General features: G+C 48.7%; 1 protein-coding gene across 50 annotated transcripts in view; it reads right to left on the bottom strand.

The window, feature by feature from the left end:
• MICAL2 (microtubule associated monooxygenase, calponin and LIM domain containing 2) overlaps positions 1-24,718 on the bottom strand; it is a 265,639-nt gene that overhangs the window by 224,708 nt on the left and 16,213 nt on the right. For 28 of the 50 annotated variants that reach the window (XR_010147477.1, XR_010147476.1, XR_010147479.1 and 25 more), the window contains exon 1: positions 24,089-24,237. The exons of 10 other annotated variants lie outside the window; for them this stretch is intronic. The gene's annotated coding sequence lies outside the window, so the exon portion shown is untranslated. Of the gene's footprint in view, positions 1-24,088; positions 24,238-24,718 lie in introns of those variants that run through there. 12 more of the 50 variants (XR_002938445.3, XR_002938447.3, XR_002938446.3 and 9 more) reach the window with 2 other exon arrangements.

Genomic DNA, 24,718 nt, shown 5'->3' with positions numbered 1-24,718 from the left:
ACTCCACCCCATCTCCCACTCTCCAGCCAAAAAGGAGGGTATAGGACTCAAGGTGGGCTCATGGGAGTATCTTTTCTCCTTAGCAGTGGTACATGGGGTGTGCACATGCTCCAAGCCAGGCCAAATTCCAATCTGAAAACTCCTGGGGAAGGCCTGGTCCTCTTAGGTTGGCGGCAGGGCTGTGTGGGGTCAGCTGGGAGCTGCCTGCAGCCATAGTGCACTGAACAGGGGACTCTGGTCTGGGGATGCTGGAGGTCACATGCTGTCTTCCTGGGGCTTGATTCTTCTGCACCTCTTTTGAATCTTTGAGCCTCCTCGAAACCTTCCAATGTATCCTTTTTAATTTAATTTAATTTTTTTTTTTTTTGTAGAGACAAGCTCTTGCTATATTGACCATGCTGATCTTGAACTGCTGGACTTGAGTGCTCCTCCAGCCTCAGCCTCCCAAAGTGTTGGTATGAGAGGCATGAGCAATGCATCCCATTTTTGCTTAAGCTCATTCAAGTTTGGTTCCTGTGCCTTGAAACCAAAAAACTCCCAAGTAATAACAGCCCTCAACAAGTGCCTGCTTTATCATCACCAAATCCCACCCAGGAAGAAAAGCCAGCTGCACACCCAGTGAGACCCAGGCAGCCGAGGGAGAGCAAATATGTACAGCAAGGTATCTACAGACTGAAGTGAGGGGAGGCCACTGCAAGCCCCTGGACCAGGGCCCTTCCTGGGAGAAGAAGGTACCGAAACCAACAGCGAGCAGCCCAGCCCTGTGCTTCCTGGTTGAGAACGGAGCCTCAGACCCAGCCCCGGAGCCATGCCCATTATGAGAGGGGAAGAAGAGAAAGAAGGAAGCTAAAGCTGATTTTCATTGACTTTGAAGTGGTGCAGAAGAAAAATCCAGATAGCTATTTAAAACAACTCTTTTTAAAGGAGGAAGTAAGGGAGAAAGTGGGGAGCATGGATATGGGAAGAAAACTTGCCTTGTTTGAGTACTTAAATGTGCCATGCACTGTTGGTCACACTCATTGAATTGTATGATCTTGTCTAACCTTCAATGAAACACTGGGAACTGGATGATCATCCAACCCATTTTCCAGGTGAAGAAACTGAGGCTCATGAAGGTCAATAACTAACTCGCCAAGGTCATGCCACTAGTGCCTCATGCCTGTTCCATCCAATGCACACCACCTCCTCAGTACACTCTGATTTCAGTGGAGCCTGGGGTCTTTTCCTCACACAGCCCATTTCTACTGTCACTCACATCTGTGCTCAGATCCCTCAGAGGTGATGGCAATGTCCTGCTGCTCCTTTATTCATAACTACTCAGAGGAAAGCGCAGCCCTGAGACACAGACAGGAGAGGCAGTATCTTGACAGCTCAGGTGCATCCTTGGGCAAGTTTCCTTTTCGAGACCTTAGTTATTTCAATCTCAAAGAGCTCTAGTGTGATTTTACTGGATGGCATGTATCAGTGGGTTTCCTGCTCTTGAGGGCAAGATTTGCCTATGCCTGACAACCAGCCAACAGGCTGTAAAACATCATCTCCTTTGCATGTTTTTTGTTTTACTTTTGTTTTTTTTACTCAGTCACCTGTCCCAAGAGATTCTGACTTAATAGGGACGACTATAGTGCCTGTCACAAAGCATTGTGCTAAACAATATTATCTTTGCTTGTCTCACTTACTCACTACTTTCTGGACCAGCACCCAAAGATGATCTATTCCCGTATCCCATGCCTACTAATAGCATGGTTTTAATTCCCTTCAGGAAAGGAAGCTGCACCTTCAGGTGTGTTTTTAAAGGGTTTTAAATGGAAAAAATGGCCGGGCACAGTGGCTCACACCTGTAATCCCAGCACTTTGGGAGCCCGAGGCAGGCAGATCGCTTGAGGTCAGGAGTTCAAGACCAGCCTGACCAACATGGTGAAACCCCATCTCTACTAAAAATACAAAAATTAGCCAGGTGTGGTGGCGCACGCCTGTAATCCCAGCTACTTGGGAGTCTGAGGCACAAGAACCTCTTGAACCCAGGAGACAGAAGCTGCAGTGAGCCGAGATGGTGCCACTGCACTCCAGCCTGGGTGACAGAGCAAGACTCTCAAAAATAAAATAAATAATACAAAATACAAAGCAACAGAAAAAAAATCCATGGCCTGGTAGCAAAAACTAAGAACCAAAATATGCTGACAACCGCCCACCTCTCCTGCAGCATGGGCCATGAGATGAACACACAAATGAGCACAGGCAAGCGCCTTCTTCCACAAGCCCCAGGGAACCCAGCACCGAGGTCTGCACGGGCATAAACTAAATAACCAGTGGAGTAAGGAGTAAAGATACAAGCATCAGTTGGTACAAAAGAACACACAGCCAAGATGGAAGTGGTAGCTTCTAGCATTTGCTAGAGAATTAAACTGGGAACTATGATCTGGAATGACATGAAAATCTTCCTGACTACAATCATGTCAAGAAGAAAAGCTCTTGGCAGAGCCTTGGCTCTATCTGTGGGAATAGGGAAGATCAAGAAGCCATCCCAAGCAGGAAGCCTCGCCTGCTGACCCTCACAGGACACAGGCTTCATAATGCCACACCGCCCAGTGCCCAGCTGGCAGCTAATGGCTATTCTCTTTGTTTTCCAGCTGCCAGCTTCAGACAGTGGTTGCCCCAGTCATGGGGGATTATCCAGGCAGGTATTTCCCTTACTTTTCTTTTTCTTTTCATAACTTTATTCTCTGCTATTTAAAAAATAAAAAGGAACCGGCTCATTTTCCCTGAGGGCATGATTTGGTTTCACTCCTGGGTGAGATATGGTGCCACACAGCATAGCACTGCCTGGTGTTGGAGTGGCATGCAGTACACTAGCAGGGATCCATGGGCAACTTGGACCAGATAGAAATCTGAAAGAGAGTGGAATGTTCAAGGGGTCGCATTTCCTGCACTCCTGCTGCAAACCTGGTTTCCCTTAAACCAGCCAGGAAAGATTATTCAAACAGCATTTGCTGAGTGCCCTGGCTGGGACTGTGAGGAACATTAAAAAGCATGGGAAACAGGGGCCAGGACTCAGGAAGCAGAGGTGGTAGAAGGATGGGTGTTGCCTCAGAGCAGCCCACCCCTAGGCTTGGATCCCTGCCTTGCTGCCTGTCTGTTGTGCGACCTCAAGCAAGTCATTTCAGCCCTAAGGCTCATTTGCTCCCCTTTGTGGAATGATGTCTACCTTATAAAGCTAGGGTGAGGATTCAATGAGATAATACCTATCAAAGAATAACAAAAGCTGCCATATGTTAGCCATTTACTATGAGCCTGGACCTGTGTGCAAAGTGCTTTGCATGGAATATTCCATCCAGTTCTTACAACTTCCCTCTGAGTAGGCATCACATCCTCAATCTCAAATAAGAAAATGAGACTCAGAGAAATGAAAACACTTACCCAAAGTCACACAGCTCATAAAAAACAGAGCTAGGACATACCCAGCCTCCATGCAACTGCCTGGAACATGGTGGGTGCACAAAACATGTTGCCTGCCTTCCCTTCAGGAAGCAGAGAGGGTGAGAAAGAACTCCCAGGAAACAGGTAAATGCTGAACTGGGGGCTGTTGATTCTCTGCCCAGCAAGCATATGGAGAAAGGAGGGGAAACTGGGTCTGAGAGGGTTTAGGAAGCCTTTCTGAAGACAGCAGGGCTGAATCCAGACTTGGGGGATGAGGGTGTTGAAAAGGCAGAGAAGAATGAAAGTGCTGAAGAACCAAAGCAAAGAGTTGGGGCCAGGGATGGCCCAGGGGCAGAGGAGAGGAGACCAGCCAGCTTGGAGGATGAGAAGGGGGAGCTGGTCTGACTGAGGGATGGGCAGCCTGAGCCATTACCTTGGGGCAATTCTACTGGGATCTTTCTCACCTGCAACCCAGAGGCCCTCCTGCCTCTGCTCCTCCAGTCATGCGACCATCACAGAGGGAGCTGAGAAGCAGTTCCAGATGCCAAAGCCCAGAAACCTCTCTCTTCCCACAGCAGGATCAGGGTCCACCTCCATAAGCAGGTGTGTTTGCCAATTCCCAGTCTGTGCTGCTCTGCAGACCTGCCAGGCCTTAATTCTAGCCCAAGTGCTGGGGTGCCAGGAAGCTAAAATGCTGCCATGTGCACTTAAGAAGCACCACCCTCAGAGCCTCCACCCAAGCATTCAAAGTTGGCAGGAGGGAGGAAGAGGCACAGGTAAAGCCGAGGTTGTAGGACCTGAGCCCCTTGTGGCACGGTCCCTGTCTTGCTGGACTTTGTATTCCTCATGCCTGCTGGGACACTGTAGGTACTTCCTCAATAAACTTTTGTTGGGCTGAACTAAACAGGAGATTCTTCTGCTTAAGGAACAACTCCAAGGAGTTTAACAAGTCTGAATTAAGGGCTGACTTTGAGCCCTGGGTTTAGTCCCACCTTGGCTAGAAGGATCATTTGCCTGTTTGCCTCCCAGGGAGTAAGTACTCCCCATCCCATCCCTCTGCCCTGTGGCCTCTGATTCAGCCCCCTGCAGGCCCCTGGCCAGGCTCCAGGCAGTGATTCTGGGCTCTACACCTCAGCACCTGCTCCTCCTCTTGCCTCCTCCACCTTCAGTTGCAGGGTCCCTCATGGCACATTTATGCTCAGGACAATTTCATACTCAGGCACTGCAAATGCTTAAAGCTACAATGCTCTCCCCCATTGTCTCCCACTCCCCACCAAGTTCCAAATGCTGAGTCCCAGCCCAGACCTCAGATCCACAGAGAAAGGACAATGGAGTGGGGATGATTTGAGCAACTCCAATAATCAGCTCTGCTCAAAGCCATCACCATGTGCTTAGTTCAGGAGTAACAAGACCTGGGAACAAAGGGTGAAAGTAGAATTGTATAGCCTGGGCGCAGTGGCTCACGCCTGTAATCCCAGCACTTTGGGAGGCCAAGATGGAAGGATAACTTAGAGTCCAGGAGTTTGAGACCAGCCTGGGCAACACAGGAAGACCCTGTCTCAACTAAAAACAAAAGAAAAAATTAGCCAGGCATGGTGGCGTGCACCTGAAGTCCCAGCTACTCCAGAGGCAGAACTGGGAGGATCATCTGGGCCCAGGAGGTTGAGGCTGCAGTGAGCTATGATCCCACCACTGCTCTCCAGCCTGGGTGACAGAGTGAGACCCTGTCTCATATAAATAAATGAATCATAAAATTAAGAGAAAAACAAATGAAAAACTGTCCACGTAATTGAGGACCACCAAAAAAAAAAAAAAAGAAGAAGAAGAAGAAAGAGAGTAGAATTGTATAAAGGTCGGCTGGTCACCCATGACCTCCTCCCAGTCCTCTTTAGGAAAAGGGCTAAGGGGGAAATGATGACTGGCTTTAGGGGAAGAGTCAATCTGAAACTCCAGAACAAAGCTTTCTGGGATAGGAAGGGGGGTGCGTGTTTCATTACCTTCCACTTGCACGTTTTGGAGCAAGTTATTCAACCCTGCAGAGCATCAGTCTCCTGACCTGTTCAATGGGGACAGTACCCAGTAACCGCACAGGGTAACTGTGAAGACCAAATGAAATATGAATGGGAATGTGTTTGGCAAACTGTAAAGCACCTTTGGAAATATCAGACATTTTCCAAATCCTGAGAGGTGGGGTCTTCAGGTCAGAATATGTGGCTTGAAGGGTAAAAGAAAACCAAGAATCACTTCTTTTGGCACAAGTCTCTATTGACAGCTTCTAGGACAAGGCACAAGTCTTCAGGGATTTTAGAAAGATGCTGATTGAATTCTATTCATGGTCTTGTAAAGGGGAGACCTACACCCACATCTATATAATAAGGCAAAACAGAATGTGTTACAGAATGATCCTGCAGAGAGGATGGACATTCTATCCTGACCTCAGAGATTAAGAAGGCACTTACAATAATATTATAATATAAAAATAATATAAGAATTGTTAACATAATAATAACTCTTTCAGAGTGCTTGCTATGGGCCAGGCACTGTTCTAAGTGTTGACATAGCTTCTCTGATATTCTCATAACAACCCTATGAAGCAAGTTTGCAGATGACAAAACTGAGGCACAAAGAAATTGACTTCTATCTTGGACTTACATGGCTGGTAAGTGCTGGAGCCAGGATTTGAACTTGTCAGGCTCTGCTCCTTTTGGGAAACCAAAATGGGTTTCAGATAGACTCTGAGAGGGTGGCTGAAAGGCTCTGATAAAGCCTGCAGGGCTGAGTCATTGAAGAAAGGTACTGTTTCACCCACAGTGTCTCCCACCCATGCTTTCCCCACTACATTCACACTGCCCCGATCTGTCCTGGAAATTGGCCATGCCTCTGCTCTCCCTGCACCTCTTTGTGGGTACCTAATACCAAGGGAGACTGATATGAGAACCTATATGTCAATGTTTACATTTACACAATGGAACACTCATGGATTAATCCCAGCTCTGCCATTTACCAGCTATGTGACCTTGTCAAGTCTTAGTCCAGGGCTTCTGCTTCCTCATCTGTAAGATGTGGTTAACACTTATTATCTTGGGCAGTTATTGCAAAGATGAAATGGGATATGTCTAGTGCAGCACCTGGCATGTTGCAGTCTTGATAAACAACTGTTAAATAGGAAGACTTTACAAAGGATTTCCATTGCAAAATCATTTTCTTCAAGGTAAGATCTGGTGGTAACAGTAGTACTTTTAACTAGTATTCATCTGGTTTTCATCTGCCACTAACCTACACCCACAACATGGATGATCTCATTTAATCCTGAAAAGCGCCATTATTTTCTTCATTTGACTTGGCTTCAGGACAAGAAAGGATGTCCCTAACACATTAATTTTACACACACATACGTATATGCAGACAGAGGGACAGACAGTAGAGCAAGACAATATTTTTAGGCACTTATTATAGGTCAGGTGCTAGTCTAAGTATTCTACATTCAGTAACCCACTTCATCCTCTTGAAAACGTGCCTGAAATGGTAAGTACCATTTTATCTCCATTTACAGATGTGGAGCTTGCAGCACAGTGAGGAAAGTGTCAAATGAGTAGACTTTTTTAGTCTACAGTGGTCATCTCCTCCTGAACCTCTGCTCCCCTGTCTCAGCCGCCAATATCCTATCCCCTACAAAGCCACTAGGGAGATCTCCCCACACATGTCACTCCTCTGCTCAAGAGCACTCAAAGACTCCCTACTGCCTAGTCAGAGACCCCCAGCAGGTGGAAGAGGATCAACTGTGGGCTCAAGATCCCAGTAGGATCAGGCCTTGCCTCCTTCCCTGTGCTCCCAAAGTCCCAGTGACAGGGTGAGTCAGTGAAACCTCCTCTAACCACTCTGTTTAAAATTACAGCCCTCCCCAAGCTGCTCCCCTCTCCATGCAGCACACACCATCTCCTTCCCTGCTTTGATTTTCTCCACCCTACCTCTCATCACCTGGCCTCCCACGCATTTAGCTCACTTGTTTACTGTCCCTCTCCCCTTCTGGGAATGTGGCAAGGGATGTTATCTTGTTTTGTTTTTTTCCCTGCTGCAACCCAGCACTGAGAGCAGTGCCTGCCACAGAGTAAGAGCTCATAAATACCTGCTGAATGAATGAATGAGCAGACATGTAAAATGCCTAAGAAGAAAATGTCCCCGTAGAGCAATGGTGAAAGAATGGCTCCAGGAGGCTGGAGGCTAGAGATGCCTAGACTGAAATGTCTTGGAGCTAGACCCTTTCTTGCCTATCTTCCTGAGATTTACCTGTGAGACCCTGGGCCTTCATCCTCCCATCCCTGTTCTGAAGTTAAACACAGTCCAACTCAATCTCTCTCTCATTAAAGCCTCTTTGCATCTGTCCTAAACTCACCTGCCTAGCCTCATTTCCCGCTGCCCACCTTCAAAGCAGGCAATTCCCCATTTCTCCTGGCCTCAACACCCACTAGAGATGCTCTCTTCTTACTCCCAACTTATCCATCTGCACTGCAACTACCCATCAGGATCCAGATCAAATGCTGCTGCTGCCGCCACCTCTGCTCCCTCCTCCAGGAAGCTTTCCAGGCCCTCCCTAGCCCACAGAAAACACTCCCCACACCCACTGCTGCCTCCTTCAGGCAGATGGACATTAGTCACGAACTACCTTGTGGTTTTTCTTCTATGATTGAGCTGAACTGTTGCAAAAATCTCCTGTTACTTAATTTTTTTTTTTTTTTACACACATAAGCCTTGCTTTCCCAAGCCCACTGTAAATACTTTAGGAGGAGAAGTTCAGCCTTATGCATCTTGTCATCCCCACAGCACAGAGCCTAGGGCACATAGTAGGTGTTCAATAAATGCTTCTTAATTGCCCAGGGTAAATAAGTCACCTCCCCAATCAGGTCACTTCCTCAATTATAGGTACCTGGACTGGCCACTCCCAAGAGGCTGCATTTTTTCTTCAGAGCCAGCTGTGATCTCAGTTACCTGCAAACCTCACCACGGGCCTATATTTTCAAAGGATCTTAGACCTATTCTAATCTCACTCCACTGAACTGGGCAGACGAGATGATTTGTAAAGCATCTCAGGTCTGACAAAGCAAAGTACATACTTCTTCCAGGCAAACCCAGAGATTCAGAGCTTCCAATCTCCTTAAATACTGGAGTTCACAAGAGGAAAAAACCATGGTGTAAGTTTTAAGTGACCGACAGCAGAAAACCAACATGAGGCTCAGGTGCACGCCTTGAGCACCAGCTATCACTAAACCGAGATTACAGTTTACTGTAATGGTCCTAAAATCCCACATGACTTCTGAGGGAGAGGCCCTGTTTACTGCAGACCCTCCATGTGCTGGCCTATGCCAGGCTCTGGAGGAGGGCCTCCCTGAGTCCCCTCTGCAAGGTAAGTGGGCTGGGACCAGCCAGCTTTACACCTGAGGAGCTGAGGCCCAGGTGGGTAGGAGGCTGCAGAGCCCTGACTCAAGCAGGTGAGTCACTCACTCCACATGGCCTCCCCAGTTCACATTAGCCAATCAGGCATCCCAGATTATCTGTTATTTAAAGAAAAAAACTGAATAAGAAATACTTGCACTGGATTCCAAAGTCAAAAGAATACAAAAGTATTCAGAAAAAGTTTCCCTCCTACTCCTGTCCCCATCTACCTACCACGTCCCCACTCTAAAACAGGTCACCACTATTATCAGTTGCTTGTGTCTGTTTCCGGACCATGATTATGCATATATACACAAATATAAATATGTGTCCTTTTCTTTACATTAACTGATAGCAGACTAGACACACTTCTCTGCACCCAGGCTTTATCTTTTAAAGGACTAGACTTGGGACAGGGCAGAGAGATAGAGTATCTCTACATAACAAAAAAGAGATGCCGGGCACGGTGGCTCACGCCTGTAATCCCAGCAATTTGAGAGGCCGAGGCGGGCAGATCACGAGGTTAGGAGATCAAGACTATCCTGGCTAACATGGTGAAACCCCGTCTGTACTAAAAATACAAAAAATTAGCAGGGCATGGTGGTGCATGCCTGTATTCCCAGCTACTCGGGAGGTCGAGGCAGGAGAATCACTTGAACCCAGGAGGCGGAGGTTGCAGTGAGCCGAGATCGCGCCGCTGCACTCCATCCTGGGTGACAGAGCGAGACTCCGTCTCAAAAAAAAGATGTACAGCTATGTGAAAAGCCCATGAAATAAAGAGAAATATTCTGGAGAACACATGGGTGACAAGGGAAGAACTAAGGCATAGAGATACCATGGAAATGGACCCCACTGGGCTGCTGCTGATACAGATCCCAGGCTAGCCAGAGATGAGCTCTGGTGGGTGGGGCTGAGATCAGACACCCTGAGAGCGCAGGAAGCCCCAGTGGCTAAAGGCTAAGCCTGGCTTTGCAGAGAGTTTCATCATCTAGAAAAGAGAGGATGTGTCCATAGAAACAGGGACTAACCTAGTTCCCTAATTCCCACAACAATGGTGGAATGGGTTAGTGACCAGAAGGACACAGGAACTGTGGAGGAAAAACAATCATTTCCTGTGAAATTAGCAAAAGACCAAGAAGGGGAAGTTGGTGCTGGAGACTCAAAGAACACAGACTTCAAGTGGCTGGGAGATCAGAAGAGCTGCTAGATGCGAGATGGAGGAAGTTAATGACTTGGACTCTGAATGCAACTCCAGCCAAACAATTGAGGAGACCAGGACAGGGGAGCAAAGAACCAACACTGGAATAAAGAGTAGAGTGGAGATAGAGGTTTAGTTTTTTTGTTTTGTTTTTTAAAAAGGATATTTAGACATTTGCAATGACTTCAAGTCCCCTAGCCCGGGAAAGTGACCTTCCAGAGCACTGAAAACGTTCACAGATGAGATGCTAAGCTGCCTGGTGCAATCTCTGGGGAGCAGCCCAGGAAGAGCTGAAAGCAACCTTGGAGCCCTCGAGGAGCTGAGAACACGTAACGTTAAGGCTGTTCATGTCCTTTTTGATGAAGCACTTGATAGTAGATGCAGAACTGCAATGGGCATGGCCTATCTAGCTTCAGAAAGGCGTCTTAGGTCAGAGAAGCAAAAGGACAGAGACTAGGCTAGGGGCGGCTTCAATCACTCTTCCCAAAGTAAGTCGGTCAAAGATCGCAAGTCCACTGAGGGGAGGTCTCCAGGAGTGTGACAGAGGGGTCCCTTTGATAAGCATTTATCATGACTTGGGTGACGCTGTGGAAGGCATACTTAAATAGGATTCTGATCAATGGAACAGGGCTGCACTGAATTTAACAAGTTGAAACTTAACAGGAATGATCATTCTGAATCAAGCAGGAGCAAAATAGGAGGCTCTGCCTTTAAATTCTAAAGCCACACAAGTTTAGGACAGGGGAGAAGCAGCTTAGCAACAGCACATGTTAAAAAGACCTAGTCAGCAGTAATGTCTGTGATGTGATGCTGCTGCCAGCAAAGCTCATAGAGTCTTGGGCTGCATTAAGAGAAGCAGAATGTCCGGAACTGGAGGTGATAGCTCCCTTCTTCTGCTATCCTCATACCATAAACACAATATATGGTCTGGACACTGCCTTCGCTGTATAAAAAGATCTGAACAAACTAGGGCATGTTCAGAGGAAAACCACAGAGAAGGTAAAAATCCTGAACCCACACAGTGGGTTGTTAATCTGGAAGAAGATGCAGTAGAGAAACAGAGGGCTGTCTTCAAATAACATATTTCACTGATCAGAAATGCATTTTTCCCATTATAAAATGTCTGAAAGCAGAATGTGTCTTAAAACCCCTCGAAACCTAACAATCTCTCCCGGGATGCAGCTGTGGCATAGCTGTCACCGCCTCACATATGGAAATTTGACTCATTCCTGGTGGCATATCTGAACAACCATGATCTAAAACATTTCAGGAGCCAATACTTTTAAGGACCATTTAAGAAAGGAATGTGAGTCCTGGTTGTTAACAAAAAAACTTTCATTGATGCCTTCTGGTAAAATCAAGAAAACACCAGAACTGACATAATGGGTGTCAGCAGCTGGAAAAAATTCCAGGGACAAGAGAGATGAAGAAATACATCCCCACTTGACTAGAAGAGAACAGTGAGTCAGAAAAACATGGACATTGATGAATCTCAGTCAAAAAGTGATTCAGAAGAGTTAGATTCTGAAAGCGAAGTTTTAGAAATGCCTTAACCAATTTACTTTTGTATATATGCAAGAGTGATATAAAATTAAAAAAGTATGTCTAAAATCTTAAAAAATTCAGAAAATATAAAATAAAAATTTTAAGCAATGGCGAAGCATTGTGCCACAGTTTAATTGGCAGCTCTTCTTCTTTCTTGAGGGTACATGAAATAATGGTATATATTTCAGTTGATGGTGTTAGAGATTTGATTTAAAAAAAAATTTCTGAAGAGCTATTGATTGGGCGGTAGACAGATTAGACCTACTCTCCATGGCACCCAAGAGGAAGAACTGGGACCAAATGCCAGAAGCTATAGGAAGCCATCAGGAGGAGGAGTTCAAAGACAGGATGGATCACCTCCAACCTATAAACTCAGGCTAAACCACCACTGGGGAGCGATCAAGCATCCAGTGGGGTTGATGATAAGGCTCTCCCAGACCTGCAGTTCCAAGGTTTATGAGAAGAACTTCTCACCAGGAAGTGAAAGGTGGCCCATCGTTCTTCACTGCACACACAGGTGCTTTGACTGAGCCATTTCCTTTAAAAAGTCATTAAAGGCAGGCCAGGCGCGGTGGCTCACTCCTGTAATCCCAGCACTTTGGGAAGCTGAGGCAGGCGGATCACTTGAGGTCAGGAGGTTGAGGTCAGCCTGGCCAACATGGAGAAACCCTGTCTCTACTAAAAATACAAAAATTAGCCAGGCGTGGTGACACGTGCCTGTAATCCCAGCTACTCGGGAGGCCGAGGCAGGAGAATTGCTTGAACCTGGGAGGCAGAGGTTGCAGTGAGCCAGGATCGCACTACACTGCAGCCTGGGTGACAGAGTGAGACTCTGTCTTTAAAAAAAAATTAAAAGTTATTAAAGGTAAAAGGCACTTAGGGGCCAGTACCGAATGAGAGGCCTGAGGCAACAAGGAACCCTGCCCGCATCTGTGCTCCAAGACTCCTGTGGGCCAATTCAGGAATGAGCCAGAGGGGAAGAGGCCACCTGCATGCCACTATGTGCCAGGCACCATGAGAGGTGTGCTATGCCCATTTACCCCATTTAATCCTCACAACCTCCCCGTGAGGTAAGTAGCATCACTCCCATTTTACAGAGAACAAACCCAAGGTTCAGAGATAGTATGTGTGTGTCTTGTCCAATGTTTACAGTGACTGAAAACCCATGGTCTGTCTGTGACAGCATGCTTCAAATTGAGAGTACTCCAAAAATCTTGGTGGACAGAATGAATGCACTGAGCAATCAATGTATCAATCAGTGAACAAATCAGCTTGTTCTCATATGGGTAGCACTGATCCTAGGATAAACAAGAAAGCAAGCCCATTTCAGTGCCCCACCCCAAATCCCATCAATACCTCCCATCAATAGCACTAAACTCATTACATTTGCTGCTTGCAGGAACAATTTATTCCATCACATAAAGCAAAAGTGTCCCTGAGACATACATGGAAGAGAACAGGTGCCAGCCCCGCTCAAATGTCAAAGCTGAAAATGCACCAGGCTGTGGTGCCTCCCATCTGCCAGGTTAACACGGGAGCAGGCGGAAGCAGAGCTCAGCCTTTATCCACCTCCCTGTGGCCACGATGGCCAGAAGGCTGGGAGGCAACCAACCCCCTACCTGCTCCACCTGTCCAGGCCATTCTGTCCAGCTCTAGGTTTGCCAGCCTCTGCAAACTCTCTCTTCAACTAGAGAAGGAAACTCAATGTGCACACAGGAAACCCAGGGCAGGATGCACTTGAAGGGGATATTCAGGTGATTGTGAGGCTGTGCAGAGGAGAGAATCAGCATCATTCCAGAAGATGTACAAATGCTCTGACAGCCGCTGACTCCTACAGAGCCAATTCTTCCAAAGGCGCTTTCTTTGGAGGAGGTGGTCAGCTGGGTTCCTGCACCATCCCAGCTTTGCTGCCTCCCTCACACACAGACAGGGAACTCCTGCTCCTGCTCCAGCAGTAGCCCCCAGAGGAGCTCAGCACCTCGACTGCCCTATTTATTCCCCTCAAATTGACCTCGAGTCAGGAGAAGATCCGTGTGAAGAGCTTAGCCCGCAGCGAGGTGGTGAAAGTGAAGCAGATGCTGTTTGCTACTCAGAGTCAAGAGCCACCAAAGCTCAGACAGCCACACTTGGGTGTACAAGCTGCCGAATGTGACAGATGTCCCATATCCTAAGACCCTAACCAGGAGTTCCAAAAAGGGCTGCCCTCCTGATAAACCAAAGACAACCCTTTGCTTGCAGACTCCCTTCACAAAGAAGGCTGTGGGTCAAAAGCCAGGATACAGACAAAGTCTTTTTGGGGGCCCAGCCTTACTGCCCCCCACCCTGTTCCCCACAGCCCTCCTCAGTCCAGGGGAATGGCAGCTGTCTGGCAGTGTGCACCTCCCGTGAACGGAGGGCAGTGCCCTGAAGGATGACTCTGACTATCCCTCTCTGACAGCTTCCCACAGTCCGCTGGGTTCAGTCCACACCCACACCGCCCCCAGAACTCAGGGCTCTCCATGCCTCAGAGCAGCCTGATTCCAGCCTCAGCTTCTCTAGGCAGCCCTCACGTTTCTACCACATGGTACCCCGACTGTGCCCTCACTTTTCTACATCTCTTTGTGCTGTTACCTCTGCCCATCTCTGCCTATGGAAATCATACCTATCTTCCAATACCCTTCTCAATCTACAAACTCCACCTCCTCCAGGAAGCCTCCCCTGGTTCCCCTACTGTGGGACTCTGTGGACATTCCATACTCTGTCTTGGTGTTCAGTCACAGGTGAGCTTGTCTAATGCACCTCCCTCCATGAGTTAGAAGAGCAGGCAGCTTCCACCAGTCATCACAGGGACTCTAGCCCAGCAGCTGCACACTGTGAGCTCCGAGCCTGGGCCTATGGCTGTTGATGCCCCCAGCACCCTATTTGCCATCTCTCAGGATTCCCTCCTCCTCCTATTCCCAGCTGACTCATCCTATGCCCCATCCTCTTAAGGTTCAGCCCTTGGCTGACAGCTAATCAAAGATAAACTCATCTCTGTCAACTTATGGTCCTTCCCAGTTAAATTCTGTATTTTTAACAAAGGGCTTCTGCGGACAAGGGTTAGGAACAAAGGTGGGAATTCTAAGCCCCAAGGCTCTGGGGGAGGTGTTTATGATAAGAAAAGATCTTGGGACTGAGACCAGCCAGTGCTGCAAGCGTACACAGCATAAATTCAAAGAATGTGGGAGGTTTTAGAAAGGGAGGATGAGGCTCTGTCCTTCAGTACACGCAGCCAACTGTAAGCACAGCTGCCTTAGACTGATCAAGGACCACAGCCTGGTGGGAAATGGTAGATGGAAAAGAGACCTGACTCTGACCTGGCTGGGTGACCTTGAGCAAGAAACACACCTCTCTGTCCACTCAGCATCAGGAAGCATCCGAGTGTCAGTTTCTCCATAGGTAAAACAAGGTGGCCAGGATGAGAACTAGACCATCCCATGAGGCCCATCCAACCTGACATCCCAAGGCTCTGTGACTCATGGCCTCTGTGGCCTCCTCCCTCCTGGGAGGTCAGTGTCATTTGAAACTACCCCACTCTCAAGCCCCACCTGAGTCCAAAGGGAAAGGGAGAGCTAGAGATCTCCCAGCCAATCCGCAGGCGGCCTATGAGGGCGGGCCTCAACCACTGCAGGTGGAAAGAAGGGGCAGAAGTGGGGGAAAGGTGTTGCATTCTATGCTCTCATTCATGCCATCTGTCTCGGCCTAGACAAAAGACAGTCAGCCAGTTGCCTTCACCTCCTTGGCCTACCTTTTTTAGAGATTACAACTGTCTGCTAAATTTAAGTGCTGCTCTAAAATCAGGACATATAAGGTCTCTCAGGCTGGATTTGAAGGGTTTCATAATGGATAGAGCATAAGAGCGATGAAGAATTAAACTTGGAGGCAATCTAAGCTGTATTGTGCAGCCATGCCAATTAAAGATCTTTAAAAATAGCCTCTCTCCTCTCATGCTGTAGATGAAGTTTCAGCAATAAACAGACATCTGCTAGGAGCTTCTGAAGAGATACAACATAAACACCCCAGAGAGCAGCCATAAACAGCCCACAGCACTCTCCAGGCGGCAGGCAGCATCCTGTTCACGAGGGGAGCGGCGGGGGGGGACCCAGAGCCCAGGGAAACAGAGAAGAGGGTTCAGGGGTCAAGGGCAGAGGAGGAGGTGGTATCCAGTGGCTGGGAAGGATGGAGGGTGGCTCCCTACAGGAGGAGGAAGTAGTGGGGCCAACTCAACTTGGTAGAAAATGGAGAACTGGTTGCCTTCTGCAGGGAAAGAAAAGGTCAGGAACCCACCTAGAGGATTTTCAGAAAGCCATCCAGATGACTCCATACCAGTGTCATTCATTCTGGCAATGGGTCACTCGTTAAATGTGAAAAAACAAAACAACAACAACAACAACAAAAACCCTGACATTTTGGAGTGCATATCCAGGCAAGGGACTTCACAAATATTTTAATTTCATCTCCAGATCAAGCTCTTGTAATAGGTATAATTACCTCCTTTATGTAGACTAAAATACTAGGATTCATTAACTCGCCCAAGGCCACAGGGCTCGGATTTGAGCCCAGGTCTGTCTTAGTGCTTTTTGTTTTTGCCTATGTCACCTGCATCCACAACATGCCCCTGAGGTTTATTCGCAGATTCCAGGCTCTTTGAACCCCCAAATCGAACACAAGGGGACTCCTAAAGGAGAGAGCTGGCAAAGTAGAGTGGAAGGGGAAATGGTTAGGCCTTGGCCAAATGAGACAATGGCCAAGTCTCTGCAGCCCTGTGGGCCCTGTCTCTTTACATCCTGGTTGCTTCTTCAGCAGGCCGCAGGAAGAGCAGAAGGGGAACAGGCACCAGGACGTGCCTAGACTATGTCTGGAAGGATCCACAGGGGGCTGGGGACAACAGCTGCCAAAAAAGTAAGAACTGAGGGCTGGAGGACAGGGAAAGAAGGGAGATGTACTTTTCATTCAATTTCCTTTGTACTGAGTGGATATCTTACCGTGCATCTATGTGTGCGTGTGAAGGTAGGTCCTATGCATCTATGTATGTGTGGGATGAGTACCACACATATATGTATGTATGTGTGGGTAAGTCACTTTTAAGAAAGCCCAAGATACAAGATAACCAACACGCCCAAGCAAGACCTTCTAGGTCATCTGGTTGGGGCAAACCTGGAATCCAGAAGAAGCCTGAAATTTCACACAGTGCTTCCTCCTACTCCTCCTTCACAACAGTAATGTGTGGCAACTCCAGGCATGTGGCCGGGAAGCTCTCCCGACATGGACCCCATGGTCCCCAAGGCTCCAACTGCATGAGCCTCACAGGACATTCCCTGAAGAAAAAGACTGAGTGAATCCTCTCCCTGAGGGTCTGGAAAGAGGTTGGAAATCCCCCTGTGTGTTTCTCTATTCTGTTTTCCTTTCATTTAGCCATCAGACAAATGATGTAGCCTCCTTCTTACAAGCAGGGAGATCCTGATCTTACTACCTTTGCATCAGATTGTGCAAAACCTGGCTGTCCTGATACATGGAGCTGATTTGACAGCAGCCACAGACTCTACACACAGCACCCAACCCCCATTCTGCTCCTTTTGGATGAACAGTTGTCCAATGAGGGCTCAGCAACCAAGACCCTGGCAGACCCTGGGCCCACTCTGTTTCAGAGGGCAGCTCTTGTTAGTGAGAGCTGCTTCTTCAGTCTCCCTTACACCTCATTATCCTGGCTCCAACACACTATATACTGAGATCCTGCAAAGCTTCACCAGATAAGTCAGTATTCAGATAAGTGGCCAGGGCCAGCCATTCAGAGTCATGGGAACAAAGAAGTAGTTTCTGCACCTCAACATGTTGGTACTGCTGCAGCAAGGCCAGAACAGGGTGTTCTTAGACTCCCACTCGTGTCTCCAGCATGTGCTGGGCTTCCAGGCTGTGTGTGTCAAGACCTTGGGTCTGGAGATGTCCCAGAAACCTGCTGTTGCAGTGGCTCAGAGCCCAGGGACCACCGTCCAACCCCTTGCTGCCCTCCTCTTGCTGCCAGCAGAAAGAACATCTGCACTAGACATTCTCTCTTGCCCAGCAAAGGAGAAAAACCTGAGCCCCAAACCAGCAGGAAGCACAGCTCCGGTTCTTCTGCCTGCCCTTACCTCTGTAATTCATCAAAAGAAATCTAACCAAGCCTTGGAAGGAATGCAGGTGCCTCAAGGTATCAGGACAGCCACTGGGAGGTGGGGATTTGAGAGAAAGAGGAAGGCAGGGAAATTACCCTGACCCTCAGGGGAGAGAAACATTAGCTCAAATAAAGAACAAACTAAAAATTTCAACCCTAAAAACACCAGCACTATCCACATACGCACAGCTCACTGCCAGACACCACTGAGATGGGCGGTTTGTCCCGTGATGATGGTAGTGATGTTTAGACGCAAAGACAGGTACAGTGCAGTGGTACTTCAGACACTATTCCATACATGGTCATCACAAAAGGCTCTTCATTTGAGACATGAGCAGCTGACAGAGAAGGGAAGCATCTCCAAATCAGACCCCATGGTTGACCCAATCCTGCCAAGAAAGTTTGTTCGTGAACAGAGGGCCAGAGTCACCTATCACTCCCACCGGCTCTGAATTTCTGAGGCCACGTGATCGATGTTTTAGGAAGAAGAAGCCTTATCAGCCCAGGCCAGCCATGCTGTCTACCTCTGGGGAGGGTGTAGGGAGGAAAACAGAAACTAGAGGAGGGAGGAGTCCAGGCACCCCAAAGTGAGGGAGCAGGGTGTTTGGCCATTGGGCACTTTCCTGAGAGGACAAGACAGGCCACTGGAGCGTGGAACTTTTCCCTGCCTTGTCTTAGCACTCTGTGCCATTTTGTCTTCCCCTGAGGGCTCAAACTTCCTGAGTTAAAAAAAAAAAATCAAAATCAAGAGCCTAACATTAGAAAGATTTCATCTGAGGGATAGCAAAGGAGGAAGTAGAAAGGGAAAGAGGGGCCAGGCGCAGTGGCTCACGCCTATAATCCCAGCACTTTGGGAGGCCGAGGCAGGTGGATCACGAGGTCAGGAGATCAAGACCATCCTGGCTAACATGGTGAAACCCCGTCTCTACTAAAAATACAAAAAAATTAGCTGGGCATGGTGGCCGGTGCCTGTAGTCCCAGCTACTCAGGAGGCAGAGGCAGAAGAATGGCGTGAACCTGGCGGAGCTTGCAGTGAGCCAAGATGGCCCCACTGCACTCCAGCCTGGGTGAAAGAGCGAGACTCCATCTCAAAAAAAAAAAAAAAAAAAAAAAGAAAGGGAAAGAGGGTAGTATTTTCTAACTTTCAGAAAGTCGGGATATGTTCATCGTGGAAATAATGATCCAAGCAAATATCGAAATCCCAGTAGTGCTGGGGCTTTATCTGCATGTATAACCGTTCCAAATACATGTATAATTCTGTCTACCTCCTTCAAATTGGTTGAAAGAAGTCTTCTTTTTTAAGAAAATAAATATTTGGATTTTTCTTTATAAACATAAAATATTTGTCCTACAAAAATTTTGAAAAATAGTACTAAAAAGCAAAAGATAAAGGAAAAAATCAACTGTAGCACTGCCATCCAGAGTCAGAAGACTTAAAATTTTGTTAGATTTTGTCCTAGTGCAAAAGGCTAGGCCAGGCATAGTGGTTCATACCTGTGATCCCAGTACTTTGGAGGGTCAAGGCAGTTGAGTTGCTTGAGCTCAGGAGTTTGAGACCAGCCTGGGCAACATAGCAAGACTTTGTCTCTACCAAAAATAAAAAATAAAAATTAAAAGCCTGTCTGTGTTAAAAAGGAAAAAAAGAAAAAAAGCCCCAAACAAACCATGTCTTCATGTTGAGGGCTGTTCGCAGGGAAGGGCCATTACTGGATGGGTAAAAGACACCTATCGAGGTGTCCAGCACCCCTAAGGACATCTGGTGAGGGAACCAGGTGTGAAGTCCATTACCAAGAGAAGAAGGTACATCTTCTCCTGCCCTCCTAAACCTCCGGTCTCCTTCATTAGGTCACCCACAAATGTGCCAGTGGTGGTGCTAACTCTATAGAACAAATTCAGACAAGACACTTGAAGGTTATAAACACTTATTTTCCATCACGACCTGCCCCAGTTGTGGATGAATAGTGATTTGAAGAAGGCACCACAACTTGCCCAAGAGTAAGGCAGGTTAGAGAAGGCTCTGAAAGGCACAGGAGAAGCAGCACTGTCCAGAGACAGAAGGAAGAAGAAAAGATGAGTGGTCTCCACCAAGCCCAGGGCCAGGTTTCTGGGTCATAACATGGTCATTCCTGTGGCAGAATTCAAAGCTTGGACAGAAGTGACCTCAGTCTCCGTCAGCCCCACGTGTGACCTGTGGAGGCCGGTTGCTGATCAAGGCACAAACGCAGCTGTCTCGGCTCCCCACCACAAACCAGCACAGTGAGGGGGAGCAGCAGATAGTTCTTCTATTATTTTAGGATGTTTACAGACTGACGCGTGCTGAGGAAACGTCCACACGTAAGCAAGTCATTTTTTTAAAACCTCTTATCTAAGCACCTGCACTGGTAGTCACACAAATCCGTGACTGGGTTCATCAATTCAAAGCACATTTCCTGAGTGGCTATGATACAACTGGACAAATGCTTATGGAGCCTCTGCGTGTCCCAGTCACGGCGTTCAGTGCTGAGGATCCAGCACAGCCAAGAGGTGGGCTCGTCTTACGGGGCTCCCTATGTAGTAGGGGAGATGGGCAGTTAACACAGAGGGTAATGGCTAGAAAGGGGGCGCTTCTCTAAACTAAAACCAGGCATACAAGGACCAATGGCCTAATGCGGCATACAAACTGGATCCTCGTTCAAACAAACCAACTCTAAAGGCCATTTCTGACACAATCAAGGATATCTGCATGTGGACAGGTGATGTCTAAGAAGCACAGTTAATTCTGTTACGTGCAGTAGTGAAGTGTGGTTATGCAAGACAACGTCCTTTTTAAAAGAGTTGTATACTGGATTATATAGAGGCCAAATCACATGACATCAGACATTTGCTTTAAAATATCTCAGGAATAAATATTCCTTTCAGAGGGAAAGGGAGAAAAAGAGAGAGAGGAAGCCAACCAGGCATAATCTCAATAACTGTGGAAGCTGGGTAATGAGTATATGGGGCTGATTATGCATTATGAGTTTGTGTATGTGAAAATGTTTGTAATATTTTTGAGAGAGGACTGCAATACATCCTGGTAGATACCCTCATGGACATAGCTCGCATAAAAGCTAAGGAAATACAGAGCAAAGAGCACAGAGGATTTGCAAAACCAGAAAATAAATCTGCCAAGTTTATGAGTGTTTTAAATGCCATTTCATAGTGAGGTGAGAAGACATGTTCATAAATAATTACGATATAGGGTGAGAAAGGGTAAGTACTGTAGCCCCCCTCATCTCAGGGAGATACATCCCAAGACCCCCAGTAAATGCCTGAAACCTTGGATAGTACCAAACCCTATATATGCTGTTTTTTTTTTCTATACATGCAGGAGCGACTAAGTTTTCTTTACAAATGAGGTACATTAAGAGATTACAACATTAATGATAAAATAGAACAATTATAACAATATACTATAATAAAAGCGATGTAAATGTGGTCTCCGTCTCTCTCAAAATACTATAATATTTTCAGACCATGGCTGACTGTAACCGAAACCTCGAAAGGTGAAACCGCGGATAAGGGAGATGACTGCGCAGCAGAGGAGCTGTGCCTGCCAAGCCTCCAGAGTGCAGAGACAGCCACAGGCTTTTCCTGCTTCCCATAGCATTTACTTCTCCACACTCAAACCGCACTCATACATGCTGTGTGATGCAGGCAAGTTGTAACCTTTTTTGTTGTTGTTGTTACTAAAGACAGCAGTCTTGCTATGTTGCCCAAGGTGGCCTTGAACTCCTGGCCTCACAAGATCCTCCTACCTCAGCCTCCAAAGTGCTGGTTTTACAGGCATGAGCCACCACACCCGGCCAAGTTGTAACCTTTCCGGGTCTCAGCTTCCTCATCTGTAAAATGCAGTTAACCCCACTTCTTCAGAGGCAGAATGAAACAATAGAATGATGTAAAGAATGAAACATCTCAGCATGATGAACAGTATTCTCTTCTCTGACTCTTTAAAGAATAGAGACTGTTAGCCCTCAGAGGACATCTAGGATCAGCAATGTTTAACCAAGTTATTCTTTTACCCATACCACGTCCCGTCCTGCCAGAGCCAAGGCTTCCACCAAGAAGACAAGACCTCTATACTTCAGCAGTGGGAAGCAAAGGGGGCAGGCCCATGGCTGGGAGGCAAACCCAGGTGTGGGTGGAGAGAATAGAAACATACCCCAATTACAGGCAGAGAAGGAATCTGGGATCATATGGCTGCTCCTTGCAGCCTGGGAATGGGCCTCCAATGGCCACAGCCACAACCAGGCATAGTTCTTAAAAGCTGATTTATACTAAAGTATAATGGATTGGTATCAGTTTTCATGATTTTCATGACATCATGAAAATCATGACTTATCATGATTTTCTTTTGAAAGAGGAGATGAGCAGAAAGCCAGAGCCCTAGGCCTAAAGGAAGAAGAGGGTGGAGATAAAAGTGATGTCATGTTTTTATAGAGGTATGTTCAAACTGGATTTCAATTACCCCACAACCATAACACTACACCCCAACACCTGCCCCCCCACCCCCAAAAGCCCCACGAAACTAGAATCCGTCCTAAGGTAGAGGTTATTTCAGCTAACGCAGTCCTCCTAGACTATACCAGAAGCCAGCTTCTCAGAGGTGAGGCCAGGTCAATGGTAGAAGCAGGCTTCCTTCCAAAATAGCACCCAATCCCTCCCCATAGCAATCTGGCCAACACTATCCACTACTCTTGACTAGGGGGAGGATAAGGGGTTTGCAGGTTGAACAACTTGGCTAACCTGGGTCACTTCAACTGTTTTGCCAAAGAAGCATCCCCTGAAATCCTGGTGGAGAGCATCTTTTCAGAGGCTGGAAGGCTCTAGTCAGCACGCTGTGGGGCCATAGTCCTGCACACAGCACGCCACTTCCCACAGCCATGAAACAAGAGCACTGGACTCACACTGACAGGGCCAGGACCTGGCTCAGACACTTGTTGTGTGACCTTGGGCACCTACCATACCTGAGCCTCTTTCCCCATCTCTAAAATGGGGAGGGCAAAACTCTCAGCGTTTTTGGAATAACCATGAAATTGGCTGCAAAAGTGCCACAAGACAGGACCTGTTGCCCAGTAGGCACTTAATAAATCCATCTTCTCTCTGCATGAAGAAAGTGAGTTCTTACGGTATTAGAGTCTCCAGGGCATTGCACAGGACTACCCTGGAGACCGGAGGCCCACTTGTTGGGTCGACTGCCACTGGGGAGGGGGAGCAGGACAGAGTAAGTGCAGGTGTCAGGGAACCTGGCACAATCGTTGGAGGGCCAATTCACCTCTGGCTTTTCTCCCGTGGGACCAGCCCACAAGGGGCCTGGCTGGTGACTTCATCCTTCACCAAAATCATTGTAGACTGTAGTTAACAGGCGACAATCACAGCAAGAGAGCCGGCGGGGCCCTACAGGCTTCCAAATAAAAGCTCTTTCTGCTTTAAGAACCCAGGCCTCAGAATAAACAATGTGGAAGGAGGCACACTACTCTGGTTTCCACATCCCCTCATCCCCATCCAGTAAAGGCCGTTCCCAGCTCTGCCAGTGAGTCTGGCGGTGAATAAAATCAACCCCACCTGCTCCGTCTGGCCCGGCAGCGGCTTAGACGCTGTGGGCAAGATCCCACCTCTCCCCGGGGCCAGCCAGGCACCTACAGGGTGGGTGCCGCGGACACCCTGCGGGGGTGCTCCTGGGCCTGGAGCGAGAGCGGGCTACTGGGGATGCGGGAGACGCGATGCAGAGCGGACAGTGCCGCGGCCCCTCGGACCACTGCCACGACCCCATCCCGACTGGGTTCCAGCCCGCGGCCAGCCAGGCCACTGACATTTGGCCCAACTTAACTTCCTGTTACTCAAGAGGGAGGGGACAAGGGAGGGGGAAAAGGGCGCCCAGTGAAGAGCTGGAACGGGGCGCGCAAGGCTCGGAGCCCCAATCCTGGGAAGTTTGGGGATGGTCTTCTGCCAGGTGACAGGCAGCACTGCAGGCGCGTCACTCCCACCCCGTTTTGGCGCTTGCGATTTTCTAGGCTTGGAACTGCAGGGTTTGGGTGTTGCGGAGCGGAGTAAGAGGTAGTTCGGCGTGCCGGTGGGAGGCTTTTATTGCGTTCTAATTGGTTCAGAGGCCGGCCAGGGCCGCCCCGGGCTTCGTCGCAGCGCCACCTGCTCACCGTGCGCCCCGCCGGGTGGGTTTGAGGCGGGGGATGCTGCTGCCGCACCTGACCCTCCCGGGCGTTGGACACGGCGCAGAGTCCAGCCGAGGCTGGCACGGTCCCCACCCGCGCCCGCCCGCCCTCCCCACCCGGAGGCCAGCGCCGCCCCCGCCTTACCGAAAGTCGCGCGGGCTGCCCGGCCCCGGGTCAGGCCTGCCTCGGCCCTGGCCGCGGGCGCAGCGATCGGGCCCCGCGGGCCACTGACAGAGCTGGGAGCGAGCGAGGCGGCCCGGCGCAGGCTTAGCCAGCCGAGCGCCTGCGGTTCTGCGCCGCGCGGTGGACCGGGCTGGGGAACGCCCCCGACAGCGGCGCGGCCAATGACAGGACAGCACGGAGCCCGCCCCGCCCCCGTGGGGCCGGCTGTCACCGCCGCTGCCGCCGGCGCACGTGGGCTGTAGCCCGGCCCAGAACGCAGGGAGTGGCCGGGCGCTCCCACCCTGACCCGCGCAGGTCGGAGACCAGGGGAGGGCTGCTGGGAGTGGGGCGTGGTGGCGCTGCGAGATGAAACCCCCGGTGTTGGTAAGCGGGTATCAAGGGAGCGGCGAGGGCCTGGGCCTCACGCTTCTTGGTCTAGGGGGCTGGAAAGCAAGCCACCGCATCCCCTTTTGGACATGGGGGAGCAGCATGGCACTTCTAGTACCGACTGTGTACGTCCTGTGGACCTCCCTCTTTGCTTGGTTCCTTGACCATCCTGAGCTTCCGCAAACCTCCTTGCTAGCTAATAGGATCTTCCCCTCACCTGGCCTT

The sequence above is a fragment of the Pan troglodytes genome, chromosome 9 (genome assembly GCF_028858775.2).
Source record: "Pan troglodytes isolate AG18354 chromosome 9, NHGRI_mPanTro3-v2.0_pri, whole genome shotgun sequence".
In the NCBI taxonomy this organism is placed as follows: Eukaryota; Metazoa; Chordata; class Mammalia; order Primates; family Hominidae; genus Pan; species Pan troglodytes.
This window is presented reverse-complemented; position numbering and strand designations above follow the sequence as displayed.